Here is a 14558-nt window from a genome sequence, read left to right as displayed (position 1 = left end):
GCCTGACTCGTGGTTCATGGGAAACAGCATTGATTACCGACTTGCCACAGTTGAAACCTTTTTTTTTTTTCTCCCTTCTACTTCTTTTACCTCGATACGACCGTGTGCAAAAGGGGCGTATGCTGTGTCTATACCCCTGCCTGCCTCTCTCTCTCTCTCTCTCTCTCTCTCTCTCTCTCTCTCTCTCTCTCTCTCTCTCTCTCTCTCTCTCTCTCTCTCTCTCTCTCTCTCTCTCTCTTCAGTTGAACACCAACGAAATTTCTAGAGGTCTCCTGTGTAGGGAAAGAGGTTTATGTATGCACGTACCCGTATATTTCCCAATTTTTTTTTTCGATTTTTTTTTGGGGGTGGGTGGGTTGATATGGCGTCTTAGTGCGTTCGCACGACGACTATCCAGATGGCATTCCCATCGCTTGTATGGTCCAGCGCCGTGGTAGACTCGCGCACATATGCAGATATCCGGACGCATTATGATAACCGGACCTCATCCTTTGGGAACGGCTGCCCTGCCCCCTTACCCCTACCATCAGCAAGCGCGTACAGGTCCATTCATTCGTATGCGACGGGCGTGCGGTAGAAAATGGTCTCACATACACTCGATTGTTTATGTCATCAGATCTTGAGATAAGCCAAGAGCAATCATGAATGTGGGTTGATTCTGGGCACGTCGGCAGCGCAGGCTCCCATTAACGTTGGCCGATTCTGATCATCACGAAAGAGAGCGAGAGAGAGAGAGAAAAAAAAAAAGGGAAAATTAATTGGGCAGGCAGTGCTTCGTTCGTTACGAACTCCGTCCATGGTTTGCTACGTATTTTCATCATTTTGTGAGCCATGGCGAGGGAACACGTCCCGCCTGCAGACCGGAGCATACGTACGTATATCTTTATGTTCGATCAACACATGGCGGGAGGAGGCACGTAGGGAGAGATAAGACTCATGCTTACCGCCTCCGTCTCTCTCCCAACAGCTTGTTTTGCGATATGATCCCCCGTGCCTCGGAACGCCCGGCGTTACTCGTTTTGTACAATACTCCCCACCCCATCCCCCATCACCCTCTAGTGATGTCGAACCACCTCCTCCTGGGTTTCTCTTGGCTCCAAGCCTTGATGCATAGATTGTATTGTAATCGTACTGAACTGTATGACCTTGTCCAGCTCCCGGGGTCGTATTTCCTAGGTCTAGGGGGGGGGGGGGGGTTATTAGCACGGGTTAATATCGTACGCTACTATGGGAACCTTGACTGTAATAGGCTGTCACACCATCCTCTTTCCCCCGACCCCCCCCCCCCCCCAACCTTGCCGAACTCCCAACCTCTATGATTGTATACTGGGCGGTCCCAGTCTCCTGCCAGTGTAACCTCCCCACCTGATTGACCCACGCCATCTCTCTCTCTCTCTCTCTCTCTCTCTCTCTCTCTCTCTCTCTCTCTCTCTCTCTCTCTCTCTCTCTCTCTCTCTCTCTTCTCTCTCTTCCTCCCCTATCTTCACACACGTTTCTTCCTGCCTCCTCCTCCTCCTCCCTCTCCCTGTAATCTAGTACCGATGAGTCCCAGGTCTCTTATAACCCTGTGCATAATTGTAGTTTTCAATCCGACACCCTACCCCTTTTTTTTTTTTTTAGCATCGTGGATCCTCCTCGATGCATTCGTCACGTCCCGTCACAGCCTCGTCACACTAGTAACTTATCACCCCCCCACAGTCCGTCACCTTCCCTTCACCACCTGGAGTCCTAGACTCTTTCGCATCTTGGCCAATACTGGTTACTATGACAACCGCTCCAGCCAATCAGGGCTCGTCTGGTTACTATGACAACCCGCTTCAGCCAATCAGGGCTCGTCTGGTTGCTATGACAACAATTCGTCCCAGCAATCAGGGCTTACCTGGTTGCTATGACAACAACTCGTCCTAGCCAGTCAGGGCTCTTGTGGTTACTATGACGACAACCCGCCCTTAGCCAATCAGGGCTCATCTGGTTACTATGACGACAACCCACACCCAGCCTATCAGGGCGCATCTGGTTACTATAACCATCCGCCCCCAGCCAATCAGGGCTCACCCGAGTACTGTAACAAGAACCCGCTCCAGCCAATCAGATAAGGACTTCAGCAGCCACCTTTCCTCCTGGCGAGAGTATGGTGGAGTCTCGAGTCTGATCTGTGTGTGCAGGGATTATTATTATCAGTCAGTCATTGATCACGTTGCATTTGATTGTTCTTATTAATCATTAGTTTAGAAGGTACGGACACAAGCCGACGTAACTTTAGCCAGATTAGATCCTGGAGATAATGAGGCCCCGAGACATGGGGTTAAGATGGGGTCCAGGATATATATATATATATATATATATATATATATATATATATAATGTATGTGTGTGTGTGTGTGTGTGTGTGTGTGTGCGTGTGTGTGTGTGTGTGTGTGTGTGTGTGTGTGATGGACGGCAGCATGTTGCAACGTGGTCACTGGTCTTACCTTAGTGGCTGGTCGGCCTGGAAACTGGAAACCGCTGTTGTTAGGAGACTGGATCCTAAGCGGGTGATGCTGGAGGGCGGGAGAGACCTACTAGAGAATCTGGTGGAGGGGGCCAGTTAGGCGCAGACACCAGGAGGTCAAGGGAAACCAGACGGAGGAGAGCAGTTCTTCCCCAGGTGGCCGTGTGGTGTCGGAGCGCTCCTCACACCCGCTTCAGGGAGCTAATGTCAGGTGGTTTACTAACCACACGACATGGCTATGGTCTGTGCCAGACATTACAGGTACTGGACCACCACACGTGCCATGGCTTAGGCCAGAGACTACAATCACTTGGCTAACAAGATTGTGATAGATATGCATGTGTAGATTGAATACGGGGCGAGCTACAGATGTGGTCCCCACTGGGTTAAAACATGCACGTGGAGCGGTACATGGGGCAGGTCACACAGCATTAGGGGTATAGTTAATTAACATTCACGAGGGCTGGGTACGGGGGCTACTATAGTACCCCCAATCAGGTACATCATTGTCACTGAAATATGTAAGTCGTAAATCAGGAGAGCATGCGGTCGACCATGTAGGGGAGTCGCTCTCATCGTTTAACGTTGTGCCGTGTGCTTGGTATGTGGTGGTACATCGCTTTGAATTGAATCACATCTGCCCAAGGATCACGGTTTGCCCTCCAGACGTGTCTTGTGTCTCCAGTCTAATCCCCACAGCGTCTAGCTCCGCTCTCGTGATTACCAGGGAGTGGCCTGTGGCGGGATCGTACCCGTCAGAGTGCTTGATGTCAGTGCCATCTGGTGGCACGGGTCGGGCATTAGAGATGTGAGAGGTAGGGGGCTTGAAGAAGGGGAGGTGTGCCAAGAAATGTGAGAGGTAAGAAGCCTCGAGGTCGTATCTAAGAGATGTAAGAGACGTGAGGTCAAGGGGTTGGACGTACCTAAACGTGTGAGAGGCATGAGGTTAGGGGGGGGGGGTCGAACCAAGAGATGTATGAGGTCGTAGAGGTTGGTTGGTGGTCGTGTCTTTGAGATGCAAGGTGTAGGAGCTTACCATAAGGGTCAGGGGTTCATACCTGAAACAGTAAGAGAGCCAACACAACCGACCCGGCACGCGTGCTGCTGTTGCCCATGATATTAACAGTGGTAACCGTGAGGTAACACGTTGACTAACCGTGGCGCGGAGCTGTGTCGTCCCCCCCTTGTCATGAGAAGCGTGTGATCACGACTGTGGCAGCCATCCTCCACCGCCCCATCCTCGTCGCTATATATCGTTGAAATGTGTCCTATAAAACGTATAGATGAGCTATATATGTCTTCTCCCGCGTTGCTATCTCTTTAAGTTAGAGTAAATCCTAAGTGCTCGGATAGGTGTTCTTTACCATCAGCTCTGGTAGCGTAGTAGCGAAATATAATCCCATGATTAGGAGAACGACCTCTCCCTCCTGACGTGTCTGGTATCTGTGTATTAGACTGTAATGGCATCACCTGGGTAGCCGGTTACCACCCCCTGCTGTGTTGGTCATTGGATTAGATGTTAATGAACCGGCTTGAACTGCCGCCTCGGGTGTATCCTGCTGTGTTGATATATCGCTGGAGTATGACCCTGAAGGAGAACCCTCCTGTGTTGACATATCGATGGAATATACCGTGGAGGAGAACCCTCCTGTGTGGATGAATATACCCTGCATCATCCACTATGCCTTCCTTTATTTACATATAGATAGATATATCCTAAAATGCCAACTAGGAACCTTCATATATATATATATATATATATATATATATATATATATATATATATATATATATATATATATATATATATATATATATATATATATGTATGTGCAGCGAGCGGCACCTATGCAGGCGTGAGCTAGAGTTAATGGAGCGGAGGAGCGGGCGGCGGGTGATCGATAAAAGGGGTTGGTCGGCCTTCCGGAAGCTGTGTTGTGATGGAGGCGAGCCCGGGGTTCGAGCCCGCGCCCGCCTGCCGCCACTACCAACCCCCACCTCCACACCCCCATCCCTCCCCCTCCCGCCCTACCCCCCATCCCCGGCCCATGAAGGGGGGGGGGGGGGGTCACTGACCTTTTGTTGAGCGGGTGGTGGTAGCGGCGGAGGCGGGGGGAGGGTGAGACGAGGCCAGACGGTGGTGGGTGGTGGTTGGGGGAGGTTGAAGGAGGGAGTTAGGTGGATGCTCCGTGGGTGGGTGGTTGCTTAGTGCTGGTGGTGGTGGTGCGCTATGATGGAGCGGCGTTGTTTGTCGGGGGTCGTTGTTTGCTGACGTGGTTAGTTGGTCGAGGAGGTTGTTTGTTTGGAAGGGGTTGGGGGGGAGGAGGGAGGGGTGTTTATATTTGTTGTTGTTGTTGTTTCGTGTTGAGGTCGTTTTCTAGTAGAGTCGTTGTTTGGTAGGGATGTAGCTAAGGTCGTTGTTAGTTAGTTAGTTAAGGTCGTTGTTTGTTTGTTAGTTAAGGTTGTTGTTTGTTTGTTAGTTAAGGTCGTTGTTTGTTTGTTAGGTAAGGTCGTTGTTTGTTTGTTAGTTAAGGTTGTTGTTTGTTTGTTAGTTAATCGTTGTTTGTTTGTTAGGTAAGGTCGTTTGTTTGTTAGTTGAGGTTGTTGTTTGTTTGTTAGTTAAGGTCGTTGTTTGTTGTTAGGTAAGGTCGTTGTTTGTTGTTAGGTAAGGTCGTTGTTTGTTAGTTAAGATCGTTGTTTGTTTTAGTTAAGGTCTTTGTTTGTAGTTAGTTAAGGTCGTTGTTTATTTATTGAGATGGTGTTTGGGACAGGTCGTTATATGTAAGGGTCGTTGTGTGATACCAGGTGTTGTATGCCAGTTGTATTATTATCATTACTAAGGTCGTTGTTTGGTATCGGTTGGTTCTTCATTGTAGTCGGTATATGCTAAAGCAGTTGTCTATTAAGGTCGTTATTTGGTGCCAAATGTTGAATGATAATGGTCGTTGTTTGGTACCAGCCGTTGAATGGTAATGGTCGTTGTTTGGTACGAGCCGTTGAATGGTAATGGTCGTTGTTTGGTACGAGCCGTTGAATGGTAATGGTCGTTGTTTGGTACCAGCCGTTGAATGGTAATGGTCGTTGTTTGGTACGAGCCGTTGAATGGTAATGGTCGTTGTTTGGTATCAGCCGTTGAATGGTAATGGTCGTTGTTTGGTACGAGCCGTTGAATGGTAATGGTCGTTGTTTGGTACGAGCCGTTGAATGGTAATGGTCGTTGTTTGGGAGCAGTCGTTACCTGATAGTGGTCGTTGTTTGCTAGCGATCATTGTCTGGCCTAGTTGGTTGTTTGGTACCAGTCGTTGTTTTACGTATCACTTCCGTGTTCGATGGTGGTGGGAGGTGAGGAATGGTGGTAGGGTTGGATTTGGTGGTGGAGGGGTTGGTTGGTTGTGGTGTAACATGTGACACAGAATGTGCTTATCATGGTTGTGGTTGTGGTCTGTGGTTGGGGTCATGGTTATAGGTTGGGCTTGTGGTTGTGTTAGGGATTATGGTTGTGGTGGGGTATTATTGCCTTGGTGGAGGTTGTGGTTATCACTTTTGTGGTTGTGGGTTATAGTGAAGAGGAGGAAGAGGAGGAGGAGAGGAGGAGGAGGAAGAGGAGGAGAGGAGGAAGAGGAGGAAGAGGAGGTGGGTGTGATAGACTGTTTGCGTCATGTTGATCTGCCATGTGTTTTATATGTACTTCCGCGTGTGTACATGTAGCCAGGACACATGTACTGGCTACTGTGGGTGAATGACGGGAGGTATAGAGGATGGGGGTTTGGAGGGAGACGTGTGTGTGTACTAATGTACTACGGCTGTAACACAGTACTGTTGCTATATTCCTATGTACCGATGCTATAATCCTATATGCTACGGATATCATCCTCTAAACTGTCGCCACAATCTTCTATATCACGTCTGTGTTCTTGATAACCGAGGCTATATATTACTATGGCTATATACAACGGCTATGGTGCTATATACTATATGCTTTTCATAGCGGCTGTATTCCCGTGTACACCGGCTATATTGCTATGTTCTATAGTCTTACGTAGTGTTACTGGTATTTAGTCACGTGCACGTCTGTTATATGTCTATGGCGCGGTGAGCACAGTGCCGTTCTCCCGTTAACGGAAATGGATTCCTCCTCTCCTCCTCCTCCTCCTCCTGACCGTGGTCAGCGCCTCAGATCCTCCGGGACAACACGTGAGTAGATGAGTGGTGCTGGTGACCGGAAGAGCGGTCTCTCCTCACTCTTCCCTCCTGGCAACGCATTACCCACGGGATTACGCGAGTGGGTTGACCATCTGTTGCTGGTGAGTGGAGCAAGCATCCTTACTCTCCCTCCCGACGGGTCCTGAGCGACGCGTTACTCACCGAGGACTCCCCGCTGTAGCCCGTGCGCCACGCATTAACGGGTCGGAAGGTCGTGACAGCAGCGAAGCCGCTGGACACAAGCACGCACGTACGCCGGTTTCGTCACCTAATACGCCTGCGTCAACAGGTCGCTGGCCTTCCCGGGCACCCCCCGCCCCCTCCTCTCCCCACCACCACCACCACCTGTGTGTGGAGGGGAGAAAGAGAGGGTGGGGTGTAGGGGGGGATGCAGTGAGGGGTAGTGGTGGCCCGGTGGGGGGTGCGGGGAGAGTGCCAGGGTTCACCAGAGTTCATCACGGCTCGTGGTAGTCCATGCTCATCACACACACACACACACACACACACACACACACACACACACACACACACACACACACACACGAGAGTTCCCTGTCTTTCCCTGGAAGTCATTGTGTTGTTTTAGTGGGAGATCCAGACTTCTGTCTACGGCTGAGAGAACTCGCTGGTAATGGGCAGTGTCGGTCTCTGTGCGTCCACATAAACTGAAATAGTGGCCGTCCTAACCCCTGTCTGTTGTAGGTTAGACTGTCCTCATAAACTGAGATATAATGGTTTAATGGTGGTTTAAACGTCAGCGTTTCGTATGCCTGACACATATTTTCATAAACTGAGATGTGATGGGAGTTTAAACCTCTGTTTATCGTAGGTTGGCCGTGTCTTCATAGACTGAGACAGCGGCAGTCTCAAACTATGTCATTGCCGTTTAACCTTCTGTCCATCGTAATCTGGGCGTGTCTTCGTATAAACTGATACCTCAGGAATTTCTGCTTATCTTACTGGTATAGTAAGGACAGCCGTCGACCTGGGGCTACGGAAAGGGAGGGGGAGGTCTCGTCTCGTGGCTGGGCCAACTTCCGGACCGGGCGACATCAAACCGTCCTCCTCAGGGGAGCCACATGGTCATCACCACCCCTAACATGTGGTGTACCGCAGGGCACCAAGATGGGGCCCGCTCTGCTTCCTCATCCTTATCAGCGACGCCCTGAAGGACGCAAACCATCGCTGGAAGGACGCGGACGACTCCACACTTCAGCATCACGATCATCAACAACTCTCCTGAGTTCAGAGCCATTCAGCACATCATCAACGACCTTCAGGAGTGAACTACGGCCAACAACGTCACACCATCAACCACATTAAGATTGTGATGATGCACTTCAACACAGGCACGGACAACATCCTGCCCCCTGACATCACACTGTAGGTCCTGACATCCTCCGGGTGGTCAGAGACTTCAGATTTCTTGGTGTGACTGTAGACTTCGGTTTGAACCGGACGTTTCGTGTCAGCGCTGTCATCAAATCATCTTCATACCGTCTGTACCTTCTCCGTCGACTGATATCATTCGGCGTTCCATCACCTGAGCTCAGGACTGTCTTTATCACCTTTATTCTACCTAAGCGCATGTACGCCTCCCCAGCTTGGTTCTCCTCACTAACAGTTACACAGAGGAACCATCTCGAAAGAGTACATAAAAGAGCATACAAAATCATCTCGGACCCTTCTTATATAGGAATACCCCTATACCTACCATTGTGAACCCCATAAATAATCTATGAACAAGTGCATATCTATGCAAGTGAACAGAACAGTTTTATGTTAGGCTGTGTGGTTGGTCAACTATTGTGTTAATGTAACTGTTCTTCACTTAATAGATCAGTCAAGGTCATAATGTATAACCTATACTGTCTACTCTGTAAACATCCCTGTATATCTGCCACACTGTCTGTCTAGATGTACCTCACCCATATACTTATCCTCAGGCACCTCACCATGGTCCACACATACATTAAAAAATCCGGACCAGTAAAGTCTCTCGTGTTTATACATGGATAATCTCCTCCTTGTTGAAGCCTCTCTCACCTTGCTGACGATCACCCCACCATCAGCCAGCCACTCCCCTACCTTGACAACCCCTGCCTCCCAGCCCACCCTCTTAGCCCCGTCACCCCCACCCCCCCACCCCTGACGTAATAACATGGAGTCGTCAGACAGTTAGACAGACTCGAGGTGACGCGCTCCACTACACCCACACACACACTTGTCTACGAAACTGTACCGTGAGGTCTCCCCTGAGATAACCAGACTCCTCAGTGCCATCATTTATGCTTTTCTCCAGCGATCAGATTGGCCTCGTTCATCAAGGTATATCATGTGTCTCCGGTCCCAGAGTCAACAGGCCCACAGCCTTAAGTGGATTACGACGATCCATTTCCGTCACAACTCGATCCCCCGGCTCACTTTGTGAAGATTATGCGTTTGCCTGGGCTCACAGAGATTACAGGGCATGATCCATAGGTTCTCAGCAGGGTGTTGATCTGTAGACTCCATTATTGGCATACTTGGAAAAACGCAGGTCCTTTGTAGCTCTCACTGATGCTGAATTCACTGAAACTTTCGACTTAATCAGCAGCAGCAGCATCTTGGGGAACGGATGAAGTCGAAAACAAGGCTTGCAGACTTTATCAGCGAGCGACCTCGGCGTGTACGCTTTTCCAAGGGGCCCGCCTCTACTTTCCAGTCCCTCGTATGTGGCGTCCTCATTAAAGATGCCGTGTTGCACACACCTGATTTATGGAAGTGGGTCGACGTCTGTACCATCTGATGTTAAACGATGCCGTCAGCTCTCCGGGTTGCATCGCCGTCCACAACGCCCCTCGGTAGCTTCCAGAACTGAACCTTCCGCCGACCACGTCACCGCCAGCCAGACTAAGACCGTGTTCAATGCACTCCAGCCTCGATTCCAGACCCATCCCATCCCCGTACTGTCTCGCTAGGCCCATCTTCGGGTCGTCTAGTTCCACCAAGCTTATCGATATCACTTCAGGAGATAAAACTAATCTGTGAGGAACACAACTCGATCCAATCCTCCTGATGTGTTCTCCTCTTCATTTCTTAATCGTCGACTCCAGACTCATGGACGTCCTCCTCCACCTGCACTCAAGAACATCTGTACAACGAACCAGAGTGAATTAGGCCTCACCGTGCTTAGGTCTTCCTCCTCATCCGCCACACAGGAGGGGGTCACCAGAAACGGTTGACTGTCTCCAGCCATCAACCTGGACCATTTTTCGCCAGTTCAGAAGCAACACCCCCCCCCCCCCCATTTTCGCAACGCCACTTCCTGTCAAGTGGAGATCCCTCGTCCCCGAGTTGCAGTTCGGCACCACATTTGCATGGGGCCCATCCGAGCTCGTTCGGACGGCTACAATGAATTGCCATATCTTAGCCACTGTGAGCATCATGTGTGGTTAGTAAACTATCCTAACCTCCACTTAGCCACTGTGAGCATCATGTGTGGTTAGTAAACTATCCTAACCTCCACTTAGCCACTGTGAAGCATCATCTGTGGTTAGTAAACTATACTAACCTCCACTTAGCCACTGTGAGCATCATCTTTAGTCAGTAAACTATGTTAACCTCCATTTTTGTGTGAGTGTTTATCAAGACTGATTGATACCCATCCTTTTTATAGCCCCATTATTCTTCGTCACATGTATTTCCTCAGTGTATTTTCATTCTTTATTTGTGATTAATAGAAAACATTATAACCATCTACCTGTCTGTCTATCTGTCTATATTTGAGAATTATCATTTAATCTGTCTATATTTATGAGTCGTTAAAGAACTGTGAAAATATCAAGGAAATAGCACCAGGGGGAGTCTCTGGGAATCACTTTTGGATGAACTGGTAAACGACATTCTCCCACGGTGGTCGGAGGTAGCTGGTGGGATGGAGGAGAACCCCAAAGTTAGGGAGATACAGAAGCTCCAGTAACGACAAGGGAGAGGAGGTTATAGAACGGAGAGATGTAGGGTTGACCTGTTGGCGATCACGGGTAGCGGACATGGCAGGAACCAGGAGAAAGAATTGGCCACAGATCTCTCTTTCTCTCTCTTTTCCCTTCCTTGTCTAATTTTTTGTCCTTCCTTTCCATATATATATATATATATATATATATATATATATATATATATATATATATATATATATATATATATATCTTCGTCTCTTTCTCTTCCTTCATGCCAGACTGCATTCCCCTCGCTCCATCATCAGTAATCTCCATCCTTCCCTTTCCTCCATTCTTTACTTCTGTAGCTCCGCCTTTATCCCTTCTCTTCCTTCTTCAACCACCTTTCCTCTTCACGTGTTTGCAGATCACCCACCACCCCTCCAATGATCAGCTGAGTCACATTTACAGTTAGCTGTGTGTGTATATATATATATATATATATATATATATATATATATATATATATATATATATATATATATATATGTTTATATATATAGTCCCTTCAGCTCTGTCGGCAAACGTACTTGAGATTAATGAGTTGTTGGCTGCCGCGTCGAAGGAATGTGAAGGTTTATGTCGTGTTTTACGACGGGTAAATAACAGGTTTGGACGGTGGAAATAACTGGTTTGTTCGTCTCGTTACGGATACTCCAAGCACAGGGCCTCAGGGCGTGGAGAGAGACCCCTCCCGTCTCCGCTTCTTGGCTTCGTTACACGCCGGATAGATTTTGCCCACTTGTTTGTGTTGATAGAAGAGTCGTCGTGGAGTCCAGAGGTGTGTGGATTTTTTTTTTTTTTCTTCATGACCCACTTGAGAACGACGGCACGACCCTTGAGCACGAACGGTGCGATTGGTGGCACCGTTCGTGCTCATGGGTGGGGGGGCTATACGTATGTGTAGCTGAGGGCTGATGACACGTACGATTTTCCTCATTCTGGCAATACATCGCTCAACAGACTCCAGGACTCCGTGGTATATGATCCATCTGATCAGACGGACGGGAAAGAACTGCTTGATGGGAATAGACAGACAGACAGGGAAGGACTAATTGATAGGGACAGGTAGCCATATAGGAGAGGAAAGACAGCTATACACGAGAGGACTGTTTAATAGGGACAGATTGCCATACTGGAGAGGACTGTCTACTGGGACACACAGCTATACAGGTAGTGATGGTTTGATAAACATAGGTAGCCCGTCTGGAGACGACTGTCTAAAAAGGAGAGAGAGAGAGAGAGAGAGAGAGAGAGAGAGAGAGAGAGAGAGAGAGAGAGAGAGAGAGAGAGAGAGAGGAAATGGCTGTCTAATAGAGACAGATAGCCAGACAGGAGAGGACTGTCTACTAGGGACAGACAGCCAGCCCTACAGGAAGGGAGTGCTTGATGCGGATGGAGCTGGTAAGGGAATGAACCACCTGTATTTCCCGCCTGACTTCTCCAGTTGATCAGTCAGCCATCGCTGCAAGACCTGGGAAACTGGCTGACGAAGGCACACACACAGTGGAGGGCCGCAGAACAAAGCTACACCGGTGGGCGACGTTGGCTGTAGAATGAGAACACCTGAAGTGATTTATGATGTAGCACAGTTGTAGCCGCAACAGCTGCAACACATGTAGCCTACGTCAGGTGTTAATTCGGGTTGCGCTACACGTGTCTGTATGAGGGAGGTGTGTTTGCTACGTTTCTGGAAGGCTGTTTTTATACCTTGGAGTGTCTGGAAAGAGTGTTATAGATGCAGGAGGTGTATGAATGAAGGAATCTCTGATACAGTAGTCTGTATTGCAGGAATGAAGGAAGCAGGCGGCTCTGTGTGGGTCAGGATTGTAGGAGTCCGTCTTGTAGAAGTGTGTGTTTGTGCTATAAACCCTTTCTTGCAGCTTGCAGATCCCGCGCTGCTGGATTTTATGGTGGGAGGAGGGTCGTCTCCCTCCTGACAGGAGTATGTACGGGTCAAGAGACGATTTCCGAAATGAGTCGAGAGTCAGGCACGAGGAAGACAAGAACAGAGTAACAACAAAAAGATACAGTCGTCATGAGAAAACTATGAATGGAGAGAGAGAGAGAGAGAGAGAGAGAGAGAGAGAGAGAGAGAGAGAGAGAGAGAGAGAGAGAGAGAGAGAGATGTGAGAGGGTGAATGACCGGAGCAGCAGCAGTGAATGAAGAAAATAAGATGAAAATATGATAGCAGTTTGAGGACACTGTACACAGTGGAAGAGAGGGGAAAGGGGGGAGATGGTGTAGCCAGAGCTTTGTGAATTAGAATAGAAGAATGAGGAGATACAGAGAATGATGGGCAGAGGAGGACAGAACCGTAAACATTCAGATACACGATATCCTGTTGTAAAGTAATATCAGATAGATAAGTAGATAGAATTGCATATATCTTTTTTCTTTCATACTGTTCGCCATTTCCCGCGTTAGCGAGGTAGCGTTAAGAAAAGAGGACTGGGCCTTTGAGGGAATATCCTCACCTGGCCTCCTTCTCTGTTCCTTCTTTTGGAAAATCAAAAAAGATAAATAACCAGAGAGGGTTGTTATAGTGATAGATAGTGCCGAGTGTGTGTGTGTGTGTGTGTGTGTGTGTGTGTGTGTGTGTGTGTGTGTGTGGTTAGGGGGGAGGGGGGGAGTGGGAGGTGTTACGGGGAAGTTGTTGAGGTCAGACGTTGGCAGCAGACGATGACAGACAGCTGTGTGGCGGCGCGTGGCTCTCCCTGATGACGGATATGTGTGTATGGGAGCGCGTGGGCGGGACGGACCGTAGATGATCTGATGGTCCATGACGACGCGGTCCATCTGCTTTCTGGAGCGGAGTGTGAGAGGCGCAGGACAGTCGGAGCGGAAGGCATAGATGGAAGTACATAAGAAAACCGGATGACACAAGGCCCGATGGTCTTATGATGACTTTCGAGGACTGTGGTAGCATCTTATATTCCTCTTTGTTCATAAACTGGGACAGAACAGTGAAGCAGAAGGCTTCTCCTCATCCATCACTCCATCATGATGTATGAGGGTCACACGATGAGCGCAGATTAGGAAGGGTTTTTACCTGTGGGAGGTGGATGATTGTGGTGGCTGGGAGAGACGAGCATGAGTGAGGCGGAGGACAGAGGGGAGTCTGCGCCTGCAGTCCAGATGGCAGTGGTCTGGAAGGTCTGGTAAGGCGGCGGTACCTTATCTTCCACTCGTGTGTCTGCTGGAGGCCAGCCTGGTCCTCGACACGCGTCTCATCTTCAGGAGGTTAACCTAACCCTACCTACTTTATCCTCACCATCATGCTGGGGATAATCCCACTGTATTCTGATCTACCCTTGGGTTAGGTGGCGTTAAGGGTTTCAACATGGCCTGGTGTAGTTAGCGGGCGACGAAACTACCTGTCTCCTCTGTGTTCTTGTACTGTATGCCTTCTGACGGAAGTGAACACGAACCGTACTACCCTAACTTAACAGTGGTCGCGGACGTGGGCCATACTGATATGTGGTGTTAGCGAGATCTCGCGAGGCTAATGATCAGCGGTGTTGGTGTAGCCCAGATCCCTCATGGTCACCTGGGAGCTAGACCAGGGTGGTGGTGAGGACTGGTAGTGGCCAGTCGAGAGATTGATTTGGAGGATTAGGTTGAAGCAGTGGCTTTGGGGAAGTGGGAGAGGGAGTTTGTGGCAGTAGGGAGTGGCCGTGAAGATTGTGGGAGGAGTTTAGAGGAGTGGAGAGTGGCTTGGAGAAGAGGAAGGGAGGTTTAGAGGGGTGGGGAGTGGCAAAGGGCTGGCTTGGAGGAGTGGGAAGTGGATATTTTAGTGGGAGAATAGCACGGTAAAGTGGCAAGTGGCTTAGAGGAGTTAAGAGTGGCTTGGAGGAATGATAGAATGGCTTGGTGTAATGAGGGA

This window comes from Panulirus ornatus, chromosome 3, assembly GCF_036320965.1.
Source record: "Panulirus ornatus isolate Po-2019 chromosome 3, ASM3632096v1, whole genome shotgun sequence".
Lineage (NCBI taxonomy): Eukaryota > Metazoa > Arthropoda > Malacostraca > Decapoda > Palinuridae > Panulirus > Panulirus ornatus.
Note: the sequence above shows the minus strand (reverse complement) of the source record.